The sequence below is a fragment of the Oryzias melastigma genome, linkage group LG16 (assembly GCF_002922805.2).
Source record: "Oryzias melastigma strain HK-1 linkage group LG16, ASM292280v2, whole genome shotgun sequence".
NCBI classification, from domain to species: Eukaryota; Metazoa; Chordata; class Actinopteri; order Beloniformes; family Adrianichthyidae; genus Oryzias; species Oryzias melastigma.
In genome coordinates, this window is record NC_050527.1 from 9,486,280 (window position 1) to 9,491,335 (window position 5,056).

Below are 5,056 nucleotides of genomic sequence, written 5' to 3' on the forward strand. Positions count from 1 at the left end.
CCACACAGAAAGGTCCCAGCCGGGAGTCGAACCGGGGCCTTCTCGCTGTGAGGCAAGAGCGCTAACCACTGCGCCACCGTGCAGCCTCGGAAAACTTTGTGACACAAAAATGATCCTAATTGTAAGAACATTTTCAAAAACATTAATTAAGAAAAATCTTAAAAAATCTTAATTATCTTAATTTTTTGGCTGGAAAAAATGTAATTTGTTAAGATTTATTTATTTAAACATTTAATGAGCAGTGAGCGGATTTGTCCATTAAGATGCAGCATCTAGTCTTTGAGGGTTAAATTTATAACAAAAGAAGAAAGTACACTGAATTAACAAACAGAAAAAAGGAAATATGTTACAGGTTGAGTATATAACCAACACAATTAATGTTGTTTCCATCCATACATCCATTTTCTTCCACTCATCCAGGATCGATGTCCAGACTCCCCTCTCCCTGGCCACTTTCTCCAGCTCCTCTGGGGGGACTTCTAGGTGTTCCCTAGACATAGTCTCTCCAGCAAGTCCTGGATCTATCCTGGGACCTCCACCCAGTGGGACATGCACCTCAATTAACAAAATCTTTTAAACAAATTGATTAAATGTTTGTGTTTAAATACTGCAATTTCAGCAAAAAGTTGCTTAAAAGAGGCAATGGATGAATTAATATGTAAACGCAGTTAGATAATCAACCAGAATAATGTTTTATCCAATCCTTTACAAAACCATGAAGACCTCAGTGTGACTTTGGTTTAGAAAAATCTTTTTTTAAAACCTTTATTGTTGGATGATTACTCAGAGCAGAAAAATATTCGAAGCATTAACCATGTAGGATAAATTCTCAAGAGAAGACAAACCCAATGAGTTGGTTTCTTCATCTTTAAAACAGCTTTGTATGTGAAGTTTAATGCGAAAATAACAAATAAAAGGGCTCAAAAAATGAACAATATCACATGTTTGAACTTTTATTTTAGAGCATTTTCTTCAGAGTAAAAGAAAGCTGAAAGTTCACAGGAGGCTCTCTCGGGAAACCAAAAGGGCTGTACAAATGTCATTGTAAGTAATGTGTTAAAGTGGAGGGTGCTGGACACAGACATCACTTGACCTCTATGACAAAAAAAAAACACAGTGTTGCAGCAATTTCTTTTTCCATTCCTGCATTTTCTTTATCACTGTGTGACACAAAAAGACCTTGAAATCATAAAAAGAAGAAAATTCTAAAGCCAGAGAGTGTGCCTGCTCTTCCTTGGATTTTATTGTAATTTCAGTGTGTTTTGCAGAGTAATTACTAGATTCCCGCCTTTGAAATGCTGAAGGCAGAAAGTCAGTAATTTATAAGTGCATTTATCCCTTCACAGTGGGTCACAAGAAAAGAGACTGACAATGCGCTGAGCACTAAAAGTCATCCTTTGCCACTGGAACGACTATTATTCTTTTTTTTTTTCTTTTTCCATTCTAAGAAGTTATTATCTTTGTGTTTTTTTCAAACTGTTCTTAACCAGGCATAGTTATTATGGTGTTATGCTGCAACAATTTTAAAAAGCACCAGATTACTAGTTCACCTTTGTTGTATTGTAAGAAATAGACTGTGGTGGCTTTTATTAACCACTAATTCCTACCTTTGCTATCAATGACAATTGTGCTCACTTACATTGCCCAATTATGATATTCAGCAACCTAAAACTATCCTTAACAGGCTTAAGCAGAACCTATTTTTACAATGTTGATTCAGCTATTTGAGGTTTCAATAACTCTTTCTGTTATGTTACTCACCTGTGGAAAAGCTTCCCTAAAGACCGGAGAGCTTCTGTGGCAAACCTATCCTTTAATAATAGTTCATAGGTTTTATGTAATGCATATGGGTAAACATATGAATACATGTATATATGCTTTTAGTCATTTTTACTTATTTGACCTAATGTTTTTCAAGTTTTGAGATGTTTCTTTTAGGTTTTATATGTTCTTATTTACTTTATTGAATTACCATAAAATGGTTTTTTCAATTTTAACAGGTATCATCCTTTATCTCATTATCATTTTATTACTCAATTTAAAAACATAAATTTATATTATTTATTTAAAATATAATTTAGTTTTCTTCTTTTTTGTGTGTGTATGCTACTGTTGACAGATTTCTATATAAAGGTGCTTTATAAATAAAGTTGGTTGACTGATTCTAGCCACATGCTATCGTTCGCCATATCATGCTAACAAATTAGCCTGGGAGGAGCTTAATCCCCTGGACAGCTGTGTTGGAGGCAAGTATGGCTCATGATGAATAATTGCCTTCTTGTTTTGCCAGCCACTCACTAAAAGAACCCCGGCTTTTCCTCTGCCAAATGAGTCGATGGCTTTAGCGGTGGGTTAGTCTTCAGGGGCAGACAGTCTTTGCTAACTGAAGCTTTAGCTCCATCCACCTGTGTTTCATCAGCTGCTGATGAAACACAGGTGGCGCTAATCAAGGGAAGTCAGACAGAGGCAGGTCGAGAGAGAAAGTCAAACCAACACTGACAGACAAGGAGATGCAAGGACAAAAGTGTTGTAGCTCCTAATAAATTATACTAAAAGAACCTCACACAATAGAAAAGTTAGACTTGTTGCAGCTTGAGACCTTCCTTACGATGTGCCCACTGGCGGACTTAGCACTTTGACGAGGTTTTATACTAAATGAACGCTTTTTATGCTTTTATATTATGCTACCTGAAGGTTTTTTTTTTTTTACTGTTAATGTTTGTTATACTTTTATACCTTGTTATTAATTTAACCCTCATGGAGCTCCAGACCAGTTAAAACCAGATAGGGCATGCTCCAAAGACTTAATCAGTACTTTTCCACTAAAAACAAAGTCATAAATTACCTTGTTTGTAGGAGCAGGGCCAGGGACGTTGACCACTCAAACCTTAGATTTTGTGAAGATGACCATATAAAATGTTACGGCCTTTGGGGGTTACCACTCTCTTGACAAACATTGGCCTAGAGCCACATAAGGTCTGGAATGTATTTATGTGGACTCAATTTTAAAAGCTCTTAGTCAAGGTGACTGTCATGAATTGATCCCCTGTCTCCCCCTCTGGCCATTAGCGGGATCCATCACCTGAGTACTAGCACTTCCTGGGTCTTCATACCAGACTTCCCATCAGGCCCTGCTGTCACTCCCAGAAGCCCTACCTGATTCTGCTTTGTCTTTAACTTTGATTGTTTAGACCCTCACCTGGGCCACTGGTTGTTATCTGATGACCTCGTGCTTGTGTTTTACTCCTGCCTGCCTGACCCTGATTTAACTTTGTTGACTTCTAGCTGTGCTTCACTCCTGTTCTCCTGTCTATGCCACTAAAATCTGCTGCTTGGATCCAACCGTCTGTCCGTTTGTAACAGAGACGATCTGGAGTACTCCGTTATGACTCTGATCCAACTTTTTATTAAAAAAGACTAAATTTCAATTGAGTTTTTGGTCACTTTCTTTCTCATCAACGAACAAGCCCGAGGTTAGCAGGGGCTTCCGAACAAAAACATGGGGCACTCTGTAGCAGTTGCATTATTTATTTAAAAAAAAATCCTTATCTAGGGTAAAACGTCAGTCGAATAACTTCTTTACTGGTCCACTTTCAAGCTACGTTCCGACCAACATCTGCAACACATAGTGACCACTTCCAATGAAGAGTCAATCTTAGTATCAGCAATTGATGCCCACTTTTATTTTAGCCTGGTTTTAATCACAGTTTCTTCATGTTAGAAGTAAGTCATTCCTTTTTGTTGCTACCTTACTTATGGTGGAAACACCATACACAACAAAGCATTTGACAATGTTTATAAAGAGTTGTAACACCCCTCCAAAATCATTAGAGTTAAATAGTTTTCAGGTTTCCTTTTTTAGATCTTTACTATAAATCCAGGTTTGCATTTATTGGACTTCACCATCTTATCTCTGTGGCTGGTCAAACCAGAGGAATTCATCCACATCACAGGCAATGTTCAATGCGCCAGACAACAGCAAAAAAATGATTGCTTCATCCAGCCAATACAAGACACAATCGAGATGTCATCACAAGCCATGTCCACGGCCTACAACTAGTAATCTAAGGTGCATGATTGTTCCTCGTAAACCTTTCAATGCCAAACAAAAAACGAAACTTCAATGAATTAAGGACTGTAGAATAAGGTGGAAGAAAACTAATATAAATGAGCGATTTGTGTTGAACTGATGTGCAGACGGACATTGTCCCGGACAAAAACACGTGTCTTCTCTGTCATTTTCTAGTTGAATATCCATATGAATGATGGGAATGACTGTAAAACATATTTTTTTATGATTTGGTCTAAATTCAATTAATGCACAACAATCAAAGCTAATTTTTCTTTTTCTGATATTATTAAATCCCTGTAGTTACACTGAACCAAATTAATATCCCCTGTATATTCTCAGCTGGGCTCTTGTCCATTCAGCGTTATTAACCAGAGACCTCTGAGTTCCCATGACAATCAAGAAAAGAAATCGTTTGAGCTGCCTGCTCCTTGCTCTCCATTTTGCTTTAGCCAATGCACCCAGAACATCTTCTCTTCTATTCATCTGGGATTTAGGATCTTACACCGAGCAGTAGTCAGGCTTGAAAAAAGCAATCACCTGCTCCCTTCAAGTAAGAAGCTCTTTTACTGGTAACCCACTTGATAAAGAATATGAGAAGTATCAGCAGATATATACCTTCAGGAGTACAGCATTTAAACAAAATCTACTATTTTATCAGTACAAGAACACAAAATGTAATATATCAGAATGGATTTACTACTGAAGTGTGTATTTTAAGAGAGCCAAGATCTCCCTAAAAAAATGATCAAGGAAAAACACACATTGCTGCCTATGTATATGTTTTATCAACACATACAAAATTAAAATGTAGCTATCAACAGAAAAAATGGACAAAGTGTTTTTGCTTCAAACTATCTTGTGTGTGTTCATCAAACATACGTTTGATAAAAAAAACAAACGTACATCAGGAAAAGTTAGTTTAGGAGCGCACAAAAAGAGAGAGAAAAAAGGAGAACTGAAAGGGGAAGTGAAAAAAGAAGTGGT